The 24,893-nt window shown below is 45.7% G+C and overlaps 1 long non-coding RNA gene across 2 annotated transcripts; it reads left to right on the forward strand.

The window, feature by feature from the left end:
• Positions 1-2,052: 2,052 nt before the first annotated feature.
• Positions 2,053-24,500, forward strand: LOC140510351 (uncharacterized). 2 transcript variants are annotated; one of them, XR_011969212.1, is made up of 3 exons: positions 2,053-2,782; positions 3,608-3,739; positions 23,324-24,500. It is a non-coding gene; the product is annotated as an uncharacterized lncRNA (long non-coding RNA). The 2 variants fall into 2 exon arrangements; XR_011969211.1 differs by lacking the exon at positions 23,324-24,500 and adding an exon at positions 3,990-4,589.
• The last annotated feature ends 393 nt before the right edge of the window (positions 24,501-24,893 follow it).

Below are 24,893 nucleotides of genomic sequence, written 5' to 3' on the forward strand. Positions count from 1 at the left end.
ACAACTGAATAATTTGTTAATGATGTTATTGCAGGTTATTAAAAAATTTCAAAGGGACCCCAAGAGATAGGAGATGTCCTTTCACCCGTGGGGCTGTAAATATGTTTTAGCTCAGTTATCATCAGCAATTAAGCACTCATTGGGATACAGTAAAGGGAGACAAAAAAGACATTCTCATCTTTCGAAACAGAGTTGGGAAAAGAGAATTGATTCCACTTTGACTAATGAGCAGCTGCCTAGGTATGGAAATGAAGACCTTTTTACCTCAGTTTTCTTTATGAGACTTCGGGGGAGGGGGTGAGGAGTAAGGGTCTGAAGCTGATGGGGAAGCCTGCCAACACACTGGGGTCTTTGTCACTGATGCAAATCATGAAGGGCCCCGCTGTGGGCTGGGAAGGGGGGTACGGGTGAGTCAGAAGAGTCACATTTCCATGAGTATGGAAGGATTGAGCGTAAGCATCAAGGAGGTTTAATTGGCAAAGTGGGTCTTCCAAAGAACCTTTGAAGAAGGCAGCTTCAGAAATGGGAGCTTGACAGCCCCAGGAAAGAGGATCTCCTGGGGAGAGGGTTTGCCCAGGGAGAAGACATCCATCTGTGGGAAACTGAAGAATGTCCTGTTGGGACCACAGTTCATCTCAGCAGGATCCCCTGAGGCTTTGGGGCTTAAAGGCTCCTGGGATAATTTCCCTCCAGTCAACTTCCACTTCTCTGAAATAGCCCCAACCTGAGGACCAACCTGGGGCTGTTTCTTCTAAAGTCCCCCAGGAAGGGTGTCAGCCCTGGTCTCACCAGATGCCTTCAGGGATTACCTTAGTCTCCTCACCTCTCGCCCAAGTCGCTCTCCACCAAGACATTGCCCATGTTCAGCTCTCAGGTCAGTGGGTGAGAAAATACCAAAGAGGTCTACAGAAGTTTACTTTTTGTTCCTGTATAGGAATGAGGGTAAGAGTCTATGGAAGGGTGGGGCTCCTAGGTCTAAGGTGGTGACAATCTTGCCTGGTGGCAAGGATAGATAGGGCAGCTTCTCAAGGTCATTGGACTCTACTACAACTCATTAATTCATTCATCCATTCATTTATTTATTCATTCAACAAATATTTCAAGCAAAGACTGAATGACCTCTTGTTTCTTGAGTATGGTGTAGGGGGGTTCCTTCGGGTGTCTGGGTTAGACCAGATGACCACCAAGTGACCTCCTGATTCTCAGATACAGTAACTTATTAAGGAGCTGCTTTGTGCCAGGCTCTGAGTTGGGTACTGGGTATACAAAGACAAAAACAACTCCTTTTCCTCAAGGACCTATATTCTACTGAGCTTTCTCCAGGATTTATGTCCTAATGGTAAGTCTACCACAGGCTCTGTCCTGTGGATTCAATTAATCATCTGTAAGCATGTCACATCTAAGCATGTCACAATAGATTGTCACATTCAGTCCTAACCTCTCTGCTGACCTAATCTCACATCTCCACTTGCCTCTTGGACATCTAGTAATGGACGTCCCAGAGACATCATAAACTCAACATGTCCAAAATGGAATTCGTTTTGCTTCCAAACCCTCCCTTCTGTAAACATACTTAGTACTGCTGAGGACAGCACCATGCTCCCAGGCACCTAGACTCTCAACCTAGATGTCAACCTCAGCCCCTCATTCTTTCTCACTCCCCATATCCAATCTGTGGTCAAGGCATAGTAATTTAGTCATTCTCACATTTCCAGAATACTTCTCCTTCTGTCCTCTGACATCACCACCATACTGATGCAGTCCATTACAACCTCATGCCTGGACTGTTGCAATAGGCACTGGTTGGTCCCCAGGCCATATCTCCCCACCCCAATGTATCTTCCACTCAGAGCTCAAGTGACTCTTACTAAACCAAAGATCTGATCATCTCAGGTAATCAGGGACCATCCTAAAAAGCCAACAAGGGAGTGTATGTTCTAGCCTAAAGGCCATAAGGAGCCCCTGAAACTTCTTGAATAAGAGATTCATGTAGTCTGACCTCTCACTGAACTTGCAGAGAGAAGGCACTTGTAGAGAGAGGGGACCAGGAGTCCAATCACAGTAGCCAAGACAACAGATGATGCATCTCATAATGAGAGTGGTTGTTATGAGACTGGGAATGGTGAAGGCGGGCAGGACAACACAGAGGTGAAAGTGAAAATGTGAAAATCATTTGGACATGTGGACAGAGAGAGGGGAGACTGGAAGATTCCTTGTTGCTGGGCCTTTCTCACTTGCACATGTCATTCTGATCTTTCGTCATCTGCAGAGGGTTGGACTGTGAGCTGTCAGTGTTATCTTTTGACCTTTTTCGAGACCTCTAGAGGATACATTGTGGTTGATGCAGGAAAATGATGGAAGAAATAAAGAAGTCTGGCAGAGATGAGCCAAGTCTCTGTTTTGACCCCAAGGTGATGATATGAGCCCAAGTCTGCACAGCTGTCCAGATCCACATGTGTGATAAGCAGGCAGGAGGTCAGTCTGTCTGTTAAAGAAGATGACCATGGACAGAGACTGTGGACAGTGCCCAAGGCCTTTCCTGCCAGGTGCCGCTTCTCTTCCCATTTCTGGTGTTGACTTTGGGGAGAGCAGGTGAGCTTCCTTCTCATCGCCTGGACTTTGAAGAAGACTCTAGCCATGAACTATGAACTTTATGATGTTATATCTGAGTGGAAGCAACTGGGCCTGGACTCTCAGGCCAGCTTTCTCCTGCTCTCGTGAGGATGCCAGGGTGAACGCTTCCCAAACAGCTGACAGGGTCAGAAACCTTGAGGGTTTAAAGGTTAGTACCAACTAGTGAAGAGGGGAATTGGAGACCATCATTTTTGAATGGAGACCATCATTTTTGAATGGAAACTGTCCTTCCCTCTCCAGCAGGATCCTTCCCCACCTTAAATCCCACACTCAGTTTTTCTTTTTTCATTACTTCTTTCCTTCCCTCCTTCCTTTCTATCTCTTTTTTCTTTCTTAATTTCCTTCCTTTCTTTCTCTTTTTTCCTTTTCCTTCCTTCCTTCTTTCCTTCTTCCTTTCTTATTTCTCTTTCTTTCTTTCTTTCTTTCTTTCTTTCTTTCTTTCTTTCTTTCTTGTTGGCTTCTTTTCCTTCTCACAACTTGCCACACCTGCTGCTTTCCCAGAACTGCTACTAAAAGAAAACAGGATGTAAACCCCATCTTCCTCCAGCCAAATACTAAATAGGGGGAGGGGAGGGAATAATACATAGCAAAAACAAGTAGCATTTATAAAGCACCTACTATGAGCCAGGAACTGAGCTAAGCCCTCTTAACAAATACAAGCTCATTTGATCCTCATATCCTGTGAGGAAGGTGCTGTTATTACTACCATTTTTCAGTTGAGGAAACTGAGGCACACAGAAGTTAAGTGACTTGTCCAGGTGTATACAGTTACTAAGTGTCTACTCCTGGCATATCTTCACAGTCGATCCATTTGTCAATCAGTCAACAAGCATTTCTTAAGTGCCTACTGTGCTAAATGAGCACTGGACATACAAGAAGAAAGAATGAAGTAATCCCTGCTCTCAAGAAGTTTAAGTCCATCCTGTGAAAAGTTTTAAAAACTAAACTAGAGAATTCTTATTTGGTCTTAAAGGCAATAGGGAGCCACTGTCAGTAGCGGAGCGGTGTCATTCCATCATCTCTGTGGATGATAGCTTGGGGTGGAGGAAGATCCGAGGCAGTGAGACCATGTAAGAGACTGCAGCAGTAGAGGAGTCCAGAGCCGGTAAGTGCTTGAACCAGGGTGGTGGTCTTGTGGGGGCAGGGGGGGTGCACAAGAGAAGAGGTCTGATGGGAAAGACTGGAAGCAACCAATGAGACATGTGGGTGAGGAAGAGTGAGGAACGGAGGGAGACGCCAAGGTCCTAACCATAGAGAATGGAAGACGGGGAATGTCTTTAATAGAAATCGGAGGTCAGTAGAGAAGGAGGTTTCTTTTGGTGGGGGGATAAGATAACAAGTTCTTTGTTTGACAGACTAGGTTTGTGGTGCCTACAGACTTCCTCTCCTCTTCCTCAAGACTTTGCTGTCCTGAAGCAGCCTTTTTCCTGGAATCCCATTGTCCTGAATTGTGATTGCCTCTCCTGGACCACTATGTCAGGAAAAATGCCAATCAGCCACCACACTTCATTTCACTTCCTACTCATCTGTTGAGAGATGACTCTTAAATCCATGGGAGGGAAGGGAGGAGAAGGACAGTCCATGATTTCTAGGACTGATAACACCAAGATGGCATGAAGCAGACTGAAAGGCAGAGGGAGATCATGGGAAGAGCCCTGGGCATGAACTGGGGAGATCTAGGGAACCCCCAGGCAAGTCTCTTCCCCTCTCAGAGCATCAGTGTCTTTATGGAATCAATGAAGTCCTTTCACTACCCGGGGACAGCGAAGATCAAAGCCTTTTCCCCAGGAAGCCCTCCCACCCTCTGAACACAAGGACCTTCCCTTTTTAATCACTTCCCATTCATCTTGGGTGTAGCAATGTTGCACGTTTCTGTTGACTTATTTTCTCCTCCATTCAATTATGAGCTCCCTGAGGGCAGCAGGGACAGTCTTTTGCTTCTTTTTTGTATCCACAGTGTTTAGTCCAGTGCTTGGTGCTTAATAAATGTTCATTGAATGACGGACAGAAGGCCAAATGAGATCATGTGCTATTGTCTGTCTATCAAATGGATATAACACTAGCACTGTCTGTTTCATTGTTGGTTTGGGAGGAGGGGATGTGAGGAGAGGACTCCTACAGAAACGTTGTCTTTTTGTTATCCTACCTATTCCAGATGAAGATAGTCTCAAGGAGGGCAGGCCCAGTTCCGTTCTAATCTTCCTATTCCCCAGCACCCACTGGGTACATTGCCTGGCACACAGCAAGCACTTAATTAATGCTTCTTACATTGGGCTGAAACCCTCAGGGATAGGCTTTGATTTCCCTTTCCTTCTCCAAGTTCTTCTCTCAAAATTAAATGGTGGAATTGGAGGAAGCTTGACTTAATAAGAATTAATCACATCCAATCCATTGCTGGAGCTTATTCTAAAGCCCTTTCCCCTTGAATGGATCATTGGATCTTCACACAGGAAGGTCAGACAGAAGGCGAAAGAGAGGCTCATATCATTGCTTAGCCAGGAGGTGACAGTGTAGGGACTTGAGCCAGAGTTCCAGCTCCTTAGCTCAGGGATCATTTTCTCTTCCTCCACTTGTCTTCTAGTCCAGACTTAAGTAGTGCAAGCCCAAGTGCCTTCTACTTCCTCTTCCTCTCCCATGTCATTCTTCTTCCTCCTTCTTCTCTTCCCCACCCCCGGCCTCTTTCTCCTTCCTCCCTTCCAGCATCACTACAAACAGGAGGTCAAGTCTCCTTTGAAAGTTTCTGGGTGGGCTGGACATCCTCATCTAGGAATTTTGCAGGGATGAAAATCACCTAAATATGAACACTGCCCCACTTGCTTCCTAGCCTACCATGAAGTCACTAAGAAGAAGACTTTGACTTAAGCTAGACCCAAGTCAACACTCACTGTCTCACCCTACCAGAGGAATTGAATTCTAGTGACTTCCTGGTCACTCATAGGGCCACAGTCCACCTGTAACTAGAAATATCTCCATTTGGATCAAAAACAGTTAAAAGAGTTAAGCGTCAGGGAGGAATACATTGGTGCAAAAGATAGCCTGGCCATCTATGTAGTTGTACCAGGAGGGAAGAAGACTCTGGTCCTTGTCCCAAGGGGTCCTATAGGGCCCCTAGTTTGGCAGATCTGCCACAGAGAGATGCACAGAAACAGTGGTCACTGGGGAGGAGCTGTCCTCAGCCCCAAATGCCAGCCTCCTGTCCACAGCCCTTCCCCGCCCCTCCAGCTAGTTACTGATTCAGCCTAGAATGACCTTAATTAGAACTCTTGACAAGGGTTGTTATGGCCCAGGACCTCATCAGCACCTCACAATGCCTGGCACATGGTGAGCTTCCGTCAAACAACTTCTCCATGAATGAAGGAGTAAAGCACAGTGGTTATCACAGTCTTTGTAGTGCCCAGGTTGCTGGGACATCTGACAATAAAACTGGCTTTAGAGAAAGAAGAACCACATTCATCCACTTCAGACCTTGTTGATATCTTTTATAAAGGTCGGGAAGGAGAAAGTCGTGACTAAAAGTTGTTCTGGGAGGGTCATTTCCTGATTTCCGCTTATGTGGAGAGTAAACCCTCCTGCAGCCAAGACAGCAGCATCTGACTGGCTGAATGACCTTGCCCAAGGCTCCTCCCTTCTCTGATCCTCAGGTTCCTCATCTGGAAAATGAGGAGGTTCAGCTAGATGCCTCTAAGTTTCTTCCTACCTGACAAATGAGACCCTGAATTTGAAATGAACAAGAAGGGAATAAGTAAAATGGAAAAAAAGAAAGAAAGAAAGAAAGAAAGAAAGAAGGAAGGAAGGAAGGAAGGAAGGAAGGAAGGAAGGAAGGAAGGAAGGAAGGAAGGAAGGAAGGAAGGAAGGGGCTGCTGAAATATGCGAGTACATTCACTGGCAGTCTTTGTTTGTACCCAGGCACAGGTGGATGTTGATGTAGGCATGCATTTTTGTATGCAGGGAGCCCTTGTATGCCTGGATTGGGCAGAGGATCACTGGGAATATTTACCTCCAGATCAAAGCTGTCTGGTTTAGGGAGGCCAAGGAGAACAGGCAAGGAGGCTCCATTGTCCTACTGAGATGAGCTAGCCCCAAACAATTCCTCTGCTGTATCACCCACACAAAGTCTATTCTTTGACTTGAATTGGCTTATGCAAATTTGCGATTTCTGTCCACACTCTATGAAAAAACGTCTATGACTCCTTTCGCCTCTCTCCTTTCCCTTCCTTCTTCCCCCTTCTCATCATCCCTTCTTTCTTTCTTTCTTTCCTCTCCCTTCCCTTCTGCTCTCTTGACTCACCTTCGAGCTGCCTCTCCCTTTCCCTTCTTTCATCCCTCCTCATCTTCCTTCCCTAGTATTTCACACGATCTGAGGATTGAACTCCATTGGCCAGGACCCAGCGCGCTCTCCCCTCTTTTAAAAGCTTTGCTGCCCTTGGCAAGTCAGTCAGGTCCTTTTATGACAGAGAAAACAAGAGGCTTTCCCCCACCAGTCTGAAGGAAGAAGGTAGAAGATGAGAGGCCAATGGCAGCCTTAATTCTGGATCAACACAAAGCGAACTTTGAAAACCGTTGAAGAACAAGGTGCCATCTCCCTGCGTTTGGTCCCGAGGGAAGGAAGATGGCCTTCATTTTTTTCCTCTTCATTTCCTTAGAACAGTCCCTCTCTCCATCATCATCACCATCAGGTACCACATGGTGCCTCCCTAAGTGGCTAGGGGCAGTGGGGGGGCAGGGAGCCACAGTCTGTCAGGCATTATGCCCATGCCACCGCAGTTGGCGTCTGTGACATGGCAGCTGCTGCTGGAGTTGCCCCATCAGGGACAGCACGCTGAGCACTGCTAAGGACAGGGAGATTATACAGGTGGGGCGAGTGACCATGCTCAGAACCTGTGCAAGGGGAGCATGGGTGCGTGCCCCCAGCACTGGCCCTAGCAGAGAAAGAAGGTTCCTTTCAGTTCTTTGTCCTGAAAAAGAAAAGTCCGAGGTGGGCTATGAAGGTTCATCCAAAGGCTGTCCTGAAAAAGAATTAGCCTGGTTCTGCTTGGTTCCAAAGGGCAGAACCAGGAATAATGCATAGATGTTGCAAAGAGGCAGATGGAGACTAGATGTTGGGAAGAACTCCCTAATCATGAGAGCTGTCCATAAGTTGAAGTAGCTGTGTGGACAGGTGGTGGGCTCCCCCTCAGTTTAGTCATTAATGCCAAGACCTGGATAATCCTTGCTTAGGGGCTTTAAGAGAGGTCTCTTTGAAGGCCACATTGGGCTCCATGGGCTCAGAGACCCTGGGAGTCTATGATTCTGTTATTTCGTGTTCAACTCAAAACCTGAGCAATGGAAAATGGGGACATGGAAACAGACTGCAGCTGGCATTTCAGTCAGGTTTTTCTTCTAAAACCTGAAACTGCATCATTCATTCACCACATTTCTCCTTGGTAGTGCTGGGTGTTTGTTTGCAAGTATTCGTGTGTGTGTGTGCGTGAGCATGTGAGACATAAGCGTGCATGTGTGTGCATATATATCTGTGTGCATATTGTCTGTGTGTGTGTCTTACACATGCATGTGTGTGTTTATGTGTGTGTGTGTGATTTACTGTATGTACTTTCCCATAGTGAACTCTGGACTAATATCATTCAAAGGAAAATGACTCCCTGGGGATGAGTCCCTCAAGGGCTACACTGAGCTGCCAGACACATTCTCTCCAAGGAGAAGGAAGCACCTGGGCACAATCTCTGAGGACTGGCTTGAGGGATAGCTCCATGCAGAGACTCCCAACACCCTTACAGAATCCAGGCAAAGCCAGAAGGATCCTTTCACAGTCACACTGAGTTCTGATCTCATTCAATCAATCAATAAGCCAACAAGCAGTTAATAAGACTGCTTTGAACCAGGTGCTTTGCTGAATACTAGAGACACAAAGATGAAAGATAAACAGCTTCTGCCCTCCAGGAGCTTATATTCTAACCACAGAAATAGCACATCATAGATAGATGGATGAATAGATGGACAGATAGATAGATGATGGATGAATGGGGAAGGAGGGAGGTGAAGAGAAACAGGGACAGAGACAGAGAGACAGAGACAGAGAGAGAGGAAAGGAGGGAGGGAGAACACTAAATGATAGATAACTTCCTTTAAATCTGAACTAAAATCTCAATTTCTAATGGAAACCTTTCCTAAACCCTGTTAATTCTGGAGTCTTCCCTTCATTAAATATTCTGTTTCTCGTACATGTAGTATCGTTGTATACATTTGCTTGCTTGTATCCCATTAAACTGTGAGTTCCTTGAGGACAGACACTGTCTTTTGTCTCTCCAGATCTTAGCACAGTGCCTGGTGCATGGTAAATGCTTCTTGATTGAGAGATAGACAGACAAACATAGACAGATGGGTGGATAGACAGACAAACAGGCAGACACACAGAGACAGACAAATGGATAGACAGATAGATTAGATAGATAGATGATAGATAGATAGATAGATAGATAGATAGATAGATAGATAGATGATAGATAGATAGATAGATGATAGATAGGCAGATGGATGGATAGACACAGATAATAGACATAGATAGACAAATCAGATATGTTTGAAAGATGTACATATAGATAAAAGGCATCATATTTACAAATAGATACAAGCTCATGTTTGGAAGAGGACTTTGGATTAACAAACAGCTTGGAGATCAGGAAACACTTGATGTAGTTGGTGTCAAGAGCTGAACCCTGAAGGAAACTAGGACCTCTGAGAGGTGGAGGTGTGGGTTAGTGCATTCCAGGCATGAGGGACAGTCATTGGGAAGGCCCAGATATGGGGGATGGAGCTTTGTGTGAGGTCTCCTTGGCTGGAGCCCCAGATGGGTGAAAGGGAGTCTTGTATAGCAAGGTCAGGAAGTTACGTTGGCCCAGGGTGTGATGGGTGAGCGAGTCTCTATCTGGTCTCAGAGGTCAGAAGGAGATCATATAGATGACCAGGCTGAGCTCAGGAATCCCTGGGGGTCCCTGGAAGCCCAAAGAGGAGAGGAGCTTTCCCAGGCTGGGCCTTCAGAGCCCCTGAGTACTGCTTTTGTTTACATTCTCTCTGCCTGCCCCTCTGAATCCTGGGCCTCTGGATACGCATTTCTTCCTTCTTCTGTATACTCCCCAGCTCAATAAATGTTAATCACAGTCATTACTGTGGTCACATCAGCCCCTTGCAGAATCCCAGAGTTCTTCCCAGTCTGGTGCCGGCATTAGAAGGGATGGCAGGAAAATCCAAACATTTACAAATAGTCCCAAATTTTTGTCCAAGCTGCACCACATAAATGGGAAGAAGTCAGGGAAGACTTGGGTTCCTGGGCAATGCTCTTCAGTCCCAAATGACAATCCGACGCTTTTCTCCTCCACCCCCATCTTGAACTCCAACCTCCTTCTAAGCGCTAAGGGTAAAGACAGACAGGCAGATGGATTGATGGACAGATGGATGGAAAGACATAGAGAAGCAGAGGGAGAGACAGAGACAGAGGGAGACAGAAAGACAGAGACAGATGTACAGATGGAGACATAGAGAGGGAAAGAAAGTGGGAAAGTCAGAGAGGCTCTTTGTACTTAGTCGGCTCCCAGGGTGCTCAGTTTCTTTTATTTCTCAACTCTGTGTCCCTCATACTGATGGGTATGAGCATCATTTGCCTTGTCTCTACTCTAATGAGCTTTCATTCTAAAAATACCCTGCTCAGAAACACAACTTGAAATGAGCTAGGGAGAATGCTGCGAATAAAAAGGCAGCCCAGGGTGAGTCTGTGTTCTACCTCAGAGGTAGGAGAAGGAGGAGGAAGAAGAGGGGCGGGGAGGAAGATGAGGGAAAAGAGAAAGAGTAGGAGAAGACTGGGAGGAAGAGATGGAGGAGGAGGGCAGCCAAGAAACACAGATGGGATGGTTTACAGTTGCTTCCAAACTGCTGGATCCCTTTCAACTTTGTGTATCCGGTCAAGGACCTGAACCAGGCCAGGGTGGAGCCTCCCCAGTCAGCAACCAGATATTCTGATGTGAATTAAAACTTCCAATTGTTCCAAGAATTTGTTACTTCCCAGATAGTCTGGTTTGGATTAAAACTTCTACTTGGCCCAAATACACTGCTCAGTGAAGCCAATGGCCTCATGGTGACTACAAACTCAGTCATCACTGTGGGAATCAAAGAAAAGCCCACCAAGAATTTGAGACTAACATAAAGACCTTCAGATTCTGACATCTTTATTGGTTAATTAATTGTAGTGTGTGCTCTGAAGTGACTGGCCCAACCTCAAAACCCTCAGCAGTATGGGTTCTCAGAGCTGAGTTCCCATACCACCTCAGGAGTCTATCAGGAGACGTAAGGGGCTGGGGGATAGCTCATCAATCCTCACCACTACATTTCTCTCCATGATTATAGGTGGAGTATTACTTAATTTTCAACCTCAATCCAATTTGCAAAAGGAGCATTTACTAAGAGAGGTCAGTAAACACAGATGGTACAACCCCCCTGCCCAAAGTCTGACACACTCTTCCACAAATGCATACAGAGTCCAGGGGAAAGTGGGCTCAAGTTTAGAGAACAAGGGGCAAAGAGGTAACTCACGGCTCGAGGTGGCTGGTAGTGGGTTTTTCCCCCTCCCCTACATGGGACACTCACCTGGGAGAGAGGTGCTGTTATTCTCTTCATTTTAGGTGAGGAAACTGAGATAAGCAAAAGTTAAATTACTTGCCCAGGGTCCCAGCTTGAACTTTGGTCTCTATCCACTAAAGCTAATGGAATTCAAATGTATCAAGAAGGGGGAACACACCAGTGGGGGCTCAAGAGCTAGAGCATCAGAAACCACATGGTCCTTGACCTCTGGGGCCCCTGAACAGCCCATGGAAGTGTGATTTTGGATAGTGAGCCTAAACAAAGTACTACAGAGAGAATGCAGTTTGTGCGTCTGAGTGCTGTATTAATATCAGTTCTCATGGTTATTCCTTCTTGTCTATTTCAATAGGATTTAGATAGAAACTGTCTAGGATAAGTCACCATTCTGCCCATTGTTCCTTTCTATGGAGTGTTTTGCACACTGTTAAACAAGTGATTAAAACCTCTGTTTCCTGTAGTTGACCAAACAGATGGTGATATGAGCACACCCGCTGCTGGCTCACTTGAAGCATCCTTGACCTAACTCCAGTGGCAGACTAGATAATGGGGAGGATGTCGTTCTATCTTGTTTCCCCTGATGAGGAGGTCATTTGCACTCTAAGTGGCTTAGAGATTGGGAGCCATCTCTGGAAAGACATTGTGCTTCCATTTTGAGAATATGGGTTATTTCGGGGGGAGGAGGGGGCCAGCAGTTCACTCTGGTCCAGTGGTCCAGTTGCAGGACAATTTGTTGGTTGGACTTCCCAGAATGCTTTGAACTTATTACTGTCACCATTGTTTTAAGACTGTGGATGTTGTCAGTCAGAGAATGTGGGAAGTTGAGGAGCACCCAAAGGCCCATGGGGGAGGGGCGCTGGTGGCTGCAACACCTTAGAAACAAAGGAAAGCACCATAAAGAGATCAGTCAGTCAGTCAACAAGCCTTTATTAAGTCTTCATTAGGTGCCAGACTCAGTCCTAAGGGCTGGGACACAAGGCTATTGTAACTGTGTAAGTGTCAGTAAAGAATGTGTAATCAAAAGAAAAAAAAAACTTGCTGGTCTCATGGCGAAGCTGAGGAATAATCGATTGACATCCAGGGGCTCCAGGATTGTAATGTCAGAAGAAACTGAGAAAAGCCCTGGGGTGAGGGTGGAGGGACCATCTGAAGAGAACACAGGCTACAATGAAGACAATAAGCCTGTGGAATGAGCTTAGGGATGGGCTGCGATCTGTAGAATTGGAAGGCATCTACATGGACGTCCCGCAGGACCTCTGGGATCCTGGAGTGTGAGGAGCTGACCAGAGCTGACCAGGGCTGACTATCGCTGGGGCGAGGAGCAGCCAGATGGTTTTCCCAAGCCTGCAGGCTGCTGGGTTCCTCCCTGACTTTGCGCTGCCTTGCCAAACTCTTCTCCAAGGACTCTGCCGGTTCCACGTCTCACGTCCCCCTGCTACCCCGCCTCTGCCTGCGAGCCTTCTGTGTCAGAGGGGCCAAGGCGCGTCCGCCCCCACAGGCACCCCGGGCGCGCTCCTGTTCTTACTCACAAGTGCCCCAAGCAGAAGGCTCAGGGATCTCTAGCCCAGGGTCCATCTGGTCCGAGGAGCGTGGGTTGAGAGACAGTGCCCTTTGTATGGGCTCCCCAGCGCCAGAGCCGCGCACATGAACTCTCCTGGCTGGCAATAAACGGATTTTACATATGTAGGAAGCAGGATGTGTGAAGCCCCGGAGTCTGATCTAGTTTCGGAGATCAAACAGAGAGCAGCTTTGTGCCGGGGTGTGGAGCTGATGTCACTGTCTAGGAGGCTGGATCCAATCGCCCTGGTTACACAGCTGGACCGGAAGAAGGCAAGTCCGCAGCGGCTCTCATTAAGTTTTACAACCAACTGAACTGTTCTGTGGGGCGGGTGGGGGGGGGGGGGGAGGAGGGAGGGAAGAGGGGGGGCTGATGGGTGCAGGAAAATACACGAAAGGAAGGAACAGGGAAGGGAGGGAAGACTATGTATGGAACAGAGGGGGTTGCCAAGTCCCAGTCAGCCCCACATTCAGGGCCCTGGGCAGCTCTAAGGACAGAGTCTTGGCATGGCTCACTTGGAGAGTAGCCCTTGCCCAGTACCAAACTTCTTTCATTCTGCTGGCCCATGAGAGGCTGTTGGGGGAGGGGGACGGGAAACTGGGCTGCCACTGATTTGGGGGCTGAGGATCAGAAGCTGAAGAGGAAAGCTTCAGAGTAAGGAAAGTGCACCAGGCCAGGGGCTCCCAGGGCTCAACTGAGGTCAGTGTTTCCATTATAATCCTTACTTCTTGGGGCTTTACAACTTGGCTATAACAACTTAGTCCAGGTTGGAGTTTGGCATGCCTGAGCTCAGAAAAGTAGAACGTGAGTGTGTGTGTGAATTTGATTTAGCTATTTTCACTTCTCTGCAAAAAGAGACAGACTTGACATCTCAAAGCTAAGGACGCAAATCAGTGAGCTTGGACTTTGACTGAAGAGGAACGTGGAGAACATTATAAAAAATTTAAAAATGACCCTGCTGTTCACACACTTTGCGCTGAGGACAGAAAAGTGTTTTCTAAGTGCCCCAAAATATAATCTCTCTTTGGGGAATGGGTGAGAGGGGTGTTGAATTATGCAGCTTAATTAGTGCAGAGTTGCTGGTATGCAAAAGGCCCACCACTGGTGCAGGAAGATTTGTATCTTTCCCTTCCCAGCATTATCTGGGGCCTGAGAAGTAAGCAATCCCTCCAAAGTCACACAGCCAGTAGCAGCAGATGCTCCAAGGATGGCCCACCCTCGCCTACATCACAATATAGAAGTCCTCAGGCTCCCTCCCTACCAGCTTATTGACCTGACATCCAAGGCTATCCATAACCTGCAGCCATCATCTGGCCTCTGAGCCCCCTTTCTCTCAATGAACAGTCCTCCTGAAGCTTCATTTTTAGAAGACTAGCCACTTCTTAGCAGGGCTTGGCATACAGTTAATGCTCAAAAAATACTTCATTTTTCCCAAGACTGCACTACAGACTGCCCACGGGACATAGATGGATGGATGGATGGATGCTTGGATGGATGGATGGATGCTTGGATGGATGGATGGATGGATGGATGGATGGATGGATGGATGGATGGATGAGTGGATGGATAGACGGACAGAGAGATAGACAGACAAACATATAGATATAGAGATAGATAATAGATCCGTATATATGGGCACACACACAACATATATACCTCTAATACTGTGAATTTCTCCCTCCCAATTACCTTTCCACCTTTATTTCCTATGATTGATACTTTCCTCTAGTCCATGCTTGGCCTCTCAGCTTTGCACAGGCTGTCTATCTCTCAGGGGTGGAGTACATTTACTCCACTTCTATCTCTTCAAATCCCTATCTCTTTCCAAAGCATGTGGTTCATCTATCACATCCTTCAAATCACCGTCTCCAGGGATACAAGCTCTATGTAGAGAGTTAGGCTTTTGGCAGAAAGTGGGATAGGGTTGGGGCAAGAGGGTCCTCAGAACCCTCATCCTCTGATGAGGAAGCCATTGTCCAAACCCAACTGCTGAGTACAGAAGTCTTCAAAGTCCTGAATTCCTTTGTCATTTGGCCCAATGACAAAGGGCAGAGCTAGAGACAATGAGGAGAGGGGGGAATTGGAGAAGTGGACTGAAGAAGTCGGGATTAGGGGAGAATTATTTTTAGTTACCTTTATTTATTTCATTAAATAGTCCCCAATGATATTTAAAAAATTATTAACAATCATTTTTTAAAATCTGGAGTCTCAAATCCTCTCTTTTATGCCCATCCCCACCGAGAAGGATATCAAGTACACATGTGAAGTCTTGCAAAGCATTCTCATATTAACTATGTTGCAAAAGAAACCAGACAAAATAAAACAATAAAGATAAGGTTTTCTTTTAAGGATGTTTCAATCTGCATTCAGAATTCATCAGGTCTCTTTTTGGAGGTGGATAGCATTTTTCATCACAGGTCCTTTGACCTGTGTCTTGGATCACTCTTGATCAGAGTGGCCAAGTCTTTCACCACTAAGCATACTTACAAAACTGCCATTGCTGTATACAATGTTCTTCTGGTTCTGTTCATGTCATTTGGCATCAGTTCATGAAAGTCTTCCCATTTTTCTTAAACCATCTGCTCGTCATTTCTTATAGTACTTACAGTATTCCATCACATTCATATACCACAACTTGTTCTGCCATTCCCCAATTAATGTACATCTTCTTGATTTCCAATTCTTTGTCATTATAAAAAGAGCCTCTATAAACATTTTTGTATATATAGGTCCTTTCCCTTTTTTATGATCTTTTTGGGTTATAGATCTAGTAATAATATTTCTGGATCAAAGTTTTATAGCCCTTTGGGCACAGTTCCAAATTGTTCTCCAGAATGGTTGAACCAGTTCACAACTCCATCAGCATTGCATTCATTAGTGTCCCAATTTTCTCACATCCCCTCCAACATTTGTCATTTTCCTTTTCTGTCATGTCAACCAATCTGACAGGTATGATATACTATCTCAGAATTCCCTTAATGTGCATTTCTTTAATCAATAGTGATTTAGAGCATTTTTTCATATGACTATAGATAGCTTTGATTTTTTTTTATGAAAACTGTCTGTTCATAACCTTTGATCTTTTATCAATTGGAGAATAGCTCCTGTTTTTACAAGTGAGGCTCAGTTCTCCAAATATTTGAGAAATGAAGCCTTTATCAAAGAAACTTGTAAAAATTTTCCCAGTTTTCTGTTTTCCTTCTAATTTTGACTGTATTCACTTTATTTGTGCAAAAGCTTTTTTGAAATTTTATATGATCAAAATTATCCATGTTACATCTTGTGATGCTATCTCTTGTCATAAAGGTCATAAACCCTTCTGAGGGGAGAATAACTAAGAGATCCGGGTCCTGAGCCCACTTCAGTCCTCAGCTTCCCATAATGGTCAGCAAACTGTGCTTAGTCAGAGACCTGCAGCCATGTGGCCAATTTCTCAAAGTCCAGCTGTGCTGCTAAAACTCCCAGGGCTCATTTGAAATCCTCTTTACTGATGGAGCTGCCTGGTCAAAACCTCATGAGAACCTGTACTCATCTCACTTTTTAAAACCATGATATTAAAAAGTTTTGTCCACACTATATCCTCCCCATCTTTCATGTCTGTGCTTTGCTTTCACTCACAAGACCTCTCCCCAGATCAGGCATCCACTGCTTCTCTCCTGGACTCCAGCAGAGATCTCTTCTTCCTAGGTGTGTTCCTAGGTCTCGTTCCTAGGCTCTCTTTTCTCCAGCTGATCTTCCAAGCTGCCAATATAGTACTGCTAACACATAGCACTCCCCTGCCCAGGGATCCAGGGGCTCCTAACTGCCTCTAGTGATGATGATAACTAACATGTAGATAATGCTTTAAAGATTACAAAGTGCTTCATCCCTGTGATCTAGTTTGATCCTCAAACAACTCTAAGATATAGGTGCCAATGTAGCTCTAATATTATAGATTAGGAGACTGAGGCAAACAGGGCGAAGTGACTTGCCTAGGGTCACACAACTAGTAGGTGTCTGAGGCTAGATTTGAACTCAGGAAGAGGAGTCTCCTTGACTCCAGGCCTAGAGCTCTATCCACTGTAGCACCCCCTAGCTGCCCCTAAGACACACAACTAGTTAGGGCAAAGTAGAAACTTCGCACCTTGGCAATTAAGCCCTTGAAGTCTGCCTCCAGCTTCCTATCCCAGCCATGTCATTTGACTTTCCCTCAGCCACTCTCCATTTCAGCCCAACCAGCCCGTGTCTTTTTGTTTTATAATTTCTGGGTTTCTCACAAAGTCATTAGTTTCCTTCTGCTCCATTCTAGTCTTTAAAGAATTATTTTCTTCCATGAGCGTGTGGACCTCCTTTTCCATCTGGCCAGTTCTGCTTTTAGGGCATTCTCCTCCTCGTTGACTTTTTGGATCTCTTTTCCATTTGGGTTAGTCTGTTTTTTAAAGAGTCATTTTCTCTGGCATTTTTTAGGGTCTCCTTCAGGGAGAGGTTGACTCGTTTTTCATACTTTTCTTGCATCACTCTCATTTCTCTTTCCAGTTTTTCCTCTGCTTCTCTTACTTGATTGTCCAAATCCTTTTTGAGCTCTTCCATGGCCTGAGACTCATTCACATTTTTCTTGGAGGCTTTGGATGGAGGAGCTTGGACTTCGTTGCCCTTTGTTTGCATGTTTTGCTCTTCATTGTCACCAGAGTAAGACTCTATAGTCCGATGATTTTTCTGGTTTTCACTCATTTCCCAGCCATTTACTTGACTTTTGAGCCCTTTGTCAAGGTAGATCTCTGCTTCCACTGGAGGTGGGGGGCATACTGTCAGCCGCTCAATTCTCCCACAGTCTGTGGGCCTAGAGCTCCAGAAACAGTGGCTGCAGCAGCCCCTATCTGCTGTGGCTGCTGTGGGTTCCTCTGCCCTCTTCCCCTCTGTTTCCCTGGGGCTGGGACCAGACCACTCCACTCTCCCACACTGGTCTCACAGACTTTTTTCACTGACTTTTCAATTTGTCCTCAGTGTTTTGGGGTCGTGAAGTCTGGAAACCCCCACAGATGCCCGAGATTCAGTCCCCCTGAGGCCTACTCAGGTTCTGTTTGTGCCAGCATGGCCCACCCTGGATTGCGCCCTGCCCTCACTGTGGCATGATAGATACTTCGCGGCAATCTTCCAGGTCATCTTGAGCTGGAGATTTACTTCACTCCCTCATTCTGCGGGTCCTGCAGTTCCAGATTTTGTTTAGAGTCATTTTTTATAGATATTTGGCTGGGCTTGTGGGAAGTACTTTAGAAAGTCTGTGCTATCATTCAGTCATCTTGGCTTCTCCCCTAACCAGCCGACTTCTCATCTCCTCAACCATTCAGTGTTCCTTTATCTACACCTTTTCACCTTTCCCCTCTTTCTTGAGGGTCTTAGAAGCCTTGGCTTCCCTCAAGGCTCATCTTAAGTTTTACTTTCTGCAACGCCTTTCCCACCCCTTGCAGAGGTTGGTGAACTCTCCATCCATCCACATGCAGCACCCCTTCCCCCCCAAAACAATTACTTGTAATGTATTTTGCATTTACTTAATTGAGCACCTGCTGTTTTCCTCAGTAGGAGACAAGTCCTTTCAGGGAAGAGACTGCTTTGTTTTTGTTTGTGCATCTCAGCATCCAACAGGAAATATAGCACCAAGTAGTCACTTAATGGATGCTTATACAATTGAATCATTTGGATCAAGGAGTCCCAACAGTGGAAAATAAATATATTGGGGAGAGACTTATCCATGTTACAAAGATTTCTGCTCTTCATCAAGAAGAGGGGACATTACAAAGTTCCCTTAATTCTGAGATTCTTTCCTTTTTTCCATGTACCCTGGGCCCTTTGGGTGGTCTGATGATTACTATGGATCTCTTCCCGGAATCGTGTTGTTCAACGTTTGAAATAATTTGGCCAGGATTTCAGAGAAAACCAATGAATTATGTGGAGACACAGGTAGCAACAGATGAAATTAGCAAATCTATAGACTCCTGGGTTCGAACCCCCTGCTTTAAATAGTGGCCAGCAGCCCTGGGACATTCAGAATGAATCCCTGGGATTTGCTTCACAAACATTTCACCTTTACGTCTTTGGGAAGGGAGTATATTCAGAGACAGAGGACTGGAGCTTGAGGTGTCTCTGGATACCTCAGTTTCCTCTCCTGTAAAATGAGGAAGTGGAGCTACGTCACCTGCCTTCTAGCTCTGAATCTATGAGCTTTCTTACATCAACCTATAGACACCTGCTTTGTGTGATCTGGGCTTGAAGTGAGTTGCTTATAATCCTGCCTTCTTTAAGTCAAACCAGTTCCTCTGTTTACCCTGGGACTGCCTATGACTCTCTCTGGCTGGGAAAGCAGTGCCTGCTCTCTCCTGGCTCAGTGCTTGGCTAATCCAGTTCTGAGAATCCCATGTCACTGCTAGATGTTAAATGGGACCACTGGCTTGGAGAACTGAGCTGGAAAGCTCTCTTTGGGAGTTATTTACCCACCTGCTGAATTGTCTACAATAAGTGGAGTTAGCCAACTCCCACTGGGAAAAAGTTTGCACACTATGTACTGGGTTGGGGCATGAGGCCAGTACCTCCTCCTGGCCCTTGTGTGCAATGGAATATCTCCAGAAATGCTGGGAAATCTGGGATGCTTTGGACATTTGACCCATGGTGACTTCCTAAGCCTCCCTGAGCACCTACCACTCAAAGCTCTGACTCCATCAAGCATTCCCTTACATGATAGCCATCTCTCTTTGATGGGAAGAGAAGGAAAGGGCAAAGAAAGAAGGGATAAGTCCCTTAAATATCTGTTTGCCTCAGTTTCCTCAACTGTAAAATGGGAATAATAAGAGCACCTACTTCCCAGGATTGTTGTGAGGATCAAATTAGATCATATTTCTAAGGCATGTAGTAAGTGCTATATATGTGTTAGAGATTATTATTATTGTCCTTTACATCCAAGCCTCTCATTGCCTTTGCTATTCTTGCATGTGGTATGGGTCACTGAAACTAGAGCTGGAAGGACCTCGCTGGCCAACCCAGATGCTCCCCTAGAGTCATCTGTCTGTTTCCCAAACACTCAGTGAGGAGAGTGCACTACCTCCCCAAGCACACTGTCATCATGAGGATGACTTGCTTGTTTTTTCCCCTTGACATCAAGGCTCTCTGCCCCTTCCTCCCCTCTGCCCAAGTACAGCACTTTGAGGTCAAGCAGACACATGGGATAACCCCTCATAGACTTGAGGTCATTTCCCATGTCCTCCCTCAACCTTCTCCTGTCCAGGCTCAGCATCCTCAGTGCCGGATACTTGTGTGATCTAATCTCAAGAAAGGCTGAAACCGAACTAACATTTATCAAGCACCTACTATGTGCAGGCCCTGGGCTAAGCTCTAGGGATACAAAATAGCAAAAAGGAGGGCATTTCTTGCCCTTGAGGAGCTCACATGCTAAAGGAGAAATGACTACACACAAAATAGGGGAAGGGAAAGGAGAAGGTCCTTCACCATCTGGCTGCCTTTCTGTGGTTGCTGTCCAGCTTATCTATGGCCTTCGATGCCTGGACTCCAGCACAGAAGTCCCAGCTGAGTCAACCAGGGCAGAATGACCCCTACACCCATTATGGACACCATGTCCCTCAGGGCATCCTAACATCACATCAGCTTTCTGGCTGAAGTAGCACACGATAGAGTCATGGCAGTCCCCTAAAACGCCGAGATCTTCCTTAGACCAGCTGCCATCTTGCCAAATGGTCCCCAAATACAAACTTGTGAAGGTGATTTTTTAAACCCAAAACTAAGACCTTTCATTTCAATGCTCCAATAGATTTGGGGTCTCAGTGGCAAAGATATGCCCTCCAATGGCACAAATCACAGCCCTTGCCTGCCTGCCCGTCTATGCAACCCTTGTCCACAGATCCATGGAAATCCTTCCCAGGAGTCCCTGCAAGTGTGCAGGTGAACCTTTCTCTTGATTTCTCTATTTCAAAAAAACTAATCAAATTCGAGAAGGGAGAGAGTTCTGACTCCTGGAAGGATGCATGTTCCCCTAAGAGACAGAGGGGAGTAGGAATGGCATTCTGGGAATGGGTCACAGCCAAGGCAAAGGCTTGAAGGTGGAAGGAGGTAAAGCAGGGGCCAGTTTGCTCAGACTGTCAAATGTCTGATGTGGGGTCAGACATGAAGGGCTCCCTATTACCTCCAAGATGAAATAAAAGCCCTTCACCCCCAGAGCCATTTCTTCCTGTCCACTCTCTCCCCTTCACACATTCTCGAGTCCTTTGTGTTCCAGCTACCTGAGCCTGTTTACTGTTCTTTGAGTTCAACACGCCATCTCCCACCTATCAGCTTTTGTACTGGCTGTGCCCCATGCCTACAACACTCGCCCATCTCATTTCTGCATCCAAGACTCAACTCAGATCCCGCTCTCTGCAAGAAGCTTTTCCTGCTTCCCCCTTAATTCCAGAGCCTTCCTTCCTATTGACACTGCCTAGACCTGGTTTGAATATAGTTATTTATGTGCCTTCTCCCACTCTGAACCATGAGATCTCTGAGGGCAGGCACAGTGTTTTTGCCTGTCTTTATATCCCAGTGCTTAGCACAGTTACTGACACCCAGGATGTGCTTGGTCAACTAAACAACATTACAGGGGGCAGATGATGCTATAAAAAGATAGTGCAGAGTATTCCTAAGAAAGGCTTCATTTCTCAGATATGTAGAGAACTGAGTCAGATTTATAATGAGTCATTCCTCGATTGATAAATCGTCAAAAGATAGGAACAGACAGCTTTCAGACAAAGAAATCAAAGCTACTATATCTACATATATATATATAGAGAGAGAGACAGACAGACAGACAGACAGACAGACAGAGACAGAGAGAGAGACAGAGAGAGAGCTTTAAATCAGAGAAAAGCAAATTAAAACAGCTCTAAACAACCTACCACCTCATACCAATCAGATTGGCTAATGTGACAGAAAAGGAAAATGACAAATGTTTGAAGGGGATGTGGGAAAGCTGGAACACTAATGCATTGTTGGTGAAGTTGTGAACTGATCCAACCATTTTGGAGAGCAATTTAGAACTATACCCAAAGGGCTCTAAAACTGTGCATATAATCTTTGATCCAGTAATACATCTCGTTACTAGGTTTATATCCCAAAGAGATCATAAAAGGGGGAAAGAATCTATTTGTGCAAAAATATTTATAGCAGCTCTTTCTGTGGTGGCAAAGAATTGAAAAATGAGGGGATCTCCATCAATTTGGAAATAGCTGAACAAGTTGTGATATATGATTGTAATGGAATATTATTGTGCTACAAGAAATGATGAGCAGGATGATGTCAGGAAAAATCTGAAGACTTATACTTACTAACGCAGAGTGAAGTGAGCAGAATCCCATTGTCCACAGTAACAGCAACACCACCAGACAAACAGCTGTGAATGACGTATCTATTCTCAGCAATACACTGATCCAAGATAGTCCCAAAGAACTTGTGGTGAAAAATCCTATTCACCTCCAGAGAGAGAACCTATGGTATCTGAATACAGATCGAAACATTATTTTTCGCTTTCCTTTTTATTTTGGTTCAAGTTTTCTTCAACAAAATGCCTAATATGGAAATAAGTTTTATATGTTTGCATAGGTATAACTTATATGAGGTTGTTTACTGTCTGGGGGGGGAGGGAGAGATACAATTTGGAACTTAGAATTTTTTTAAAGATGAATGTTAAAATTGTTTTTACGTGGAATTAGAGAAAAATGAAATATTGTTTTTTAAAAGCCCTTCAGGTGGTCCCTCAAATCTCATGGCCACTGGCATTTGGTGATGTTCTTGTTGCATTTTGCTACATTGCAATAGTTTCATTTATGCCAGGATCCTGCTTAGAAGACAATGGAGGGACAAAATGCGTGCAGCAGCCACAACTGACATTCACACAGGGCTTCCAAGTTTGTAAAGTGCCTTGATGCCCTGTGAGCCTCCTACATCTCCACAGGCAGGGTCCTTGAAATTATAAGCCCTATTGTAGAGATGAGGAAGCTGAGATTCCACAATGGGAGTTCCTTTGCCACACAATCAGTAAGGGTGAGGGCAGGACACCAGCCCCAGTCACTCCTGGCTTCCAAGCTCGGGGCTTTGCAATAGTTTGGGGGTCTCTTCTCCAGCCTAGACACAGCAGGCCTTCCCATAGAGCAGATAGCAAAGCACTGTTTGTCCTTGAACATTCAGCTCAGCTTCCCAGTCAGCAATCAGTCATCCTGAAGGATGTCATTCTGCAGGTTTCTTTTCCAAAATCTGTCATAAAAGCTGGTCCTCTTTCCTAATAGGGTAATGGGCACCATAATTCCATTAATGAGGCGCTCAATTAAGGAAGCTGTTAGAAATGATTTACAGTCTTTATTTAGAAGAACCCCTGACCCAAGATTCCATGAGTCATCTCCACTTCGTAATTAGCTCGAGTATGGGCATCCATTCAATTCTCCACCAAGGCTTTCTTCCTAATTAATGCTCATCCTTCCTCATCCTTCTATGCAGATTTCTTCCTTACAGCTTTGCAAAATGGAAACCCTTTAGATGCCAGATAAGAAGAGGAGGTTCTGGGCCTGGAGCTGCCTGGTGCCTGCTATCCATGTAGAATGGGGCAAAAGAGCTTGGCTTCTGGGGAAACGAAGAGTGTCAACCAGGATGGATTGGTGAAGGGAAGATGGACGCTTCTGGAGGGGGAGGGTCTGCCAGCTGTCAAGACACTGAAACCCTAAGGCAGAAGGACCTTCTTTCTCACACAGAGGACAAAAAGAGCCCAGAATAGTGACTTTTTCCAGAATGATTTTCCCTTCTTTTGTCCACACCAAAAGTGATTGCATCAGTGTGGGGAACTCCCAATGTGCAAACATCCTCCTCACTGAAGATCAACTGTGAAAGATGGTCAGTTACTTATCCAGGGTCACCCAAGCACCCTATGTTAGTTAGCACTCAAGACTCAGGGCTCCAATGCCCAGATCAACCTATTATATACTGAGCCATGTTGCCATTCATATCATTGTGCAGGATAATTGGTATAAATAAAAGGAATGATTATATTATATTATATTATATTAGTGGCAGAAGGGATGAGTGATTTTTCTTGAAAATTAAATTGTTTTGGGGTGGGGGAGGAGCCAAGATGGCAGAGTAGAAAGTCACACATATGCTAGCTCTGAACCCATAGCCCATAAAATACCTGTGAAGAAGAACTCCCAACAAATTCTGGAGCAGCAGAAGCCACAGAACAATGGATCAGAGGACATTTCTGTTCCAGAGAGCCCTGAAAAACCAACACAAAAGGTCCGTTGCGCCCCAGACCCAGAGCAGAGCCCAGCCCTGTCTTGGCTGCATGGTGGCACCGAGAGGAGCAGATCTGAGCAGGCTTCAGGGATAGAATCTCCAGAAACCACGCAGGTCCCTCCACCCACAGGCCAAAGGTCACTGAGAGAGTCTTTTTGGCTCGCTGGGAGGGGAGCGGGTTGTCCCCATAACTCAGGCCCCCTTGGGAGGCAGCAGCAGAGGCAGCAGCAGACAAGGGCTTCCATAGCAGGCAGAAGCCAGGATCCATTGTCCAAGGTCTCCACATAAACCCCCTGAGGGAACTGAGACCTGTGTGGTGGCCCTGCCCCCACCTGAGCACCTGAACTTAATCTCACACTGAATAGCAGCCCCGCCCCTGCCAAAAGCCCTGAGGCTGGGAAGCAGCATTTGAACCTCAGACCCCAAGTGCTGGCTGGGTGGATCTGAAGGAGAGATGGGTGTGGAGAGGACACTCAGAAGTCAGGTCACTGGCTGGGAAAATGCCCAGAAAAGGGGAAAAAAAATAAGACCATAGAAGGTTACTTTCTTGGTGAACAGGTGTCTCCTCCCATCTTTTCAGATGAGGAAGAACAATGCCTACCATCAGGGAAAGACATAGAAATCAAGGGTTCTGTATCCCAAACATCCAAAATTAATACTCAATGGGCTCAGGCCATGGAAGAGCTCAAAAAGGATTTTGAAAATCAAATTAGAGAGGTGGAGGAAAAACTGGGAAGAGAAATGAGAGACATGCAGTCAAAGCATGAACAGCAGGTCAGCA

This window comes from Notamacropus eugenii, chromosome 6 (genome assembly GCF_028372415.1).
Source record: "Notamacropus eugenii isolate mMacEug1 chromosome 6, mMacEug1.pri_v2, whole genome shotgun sequence".
NCBI lineage: Eukaryota > Metazoa > Chordata > Mammalia > Diprotodontia > Macropodidae > Notamacropus > Notamacropus eugenii.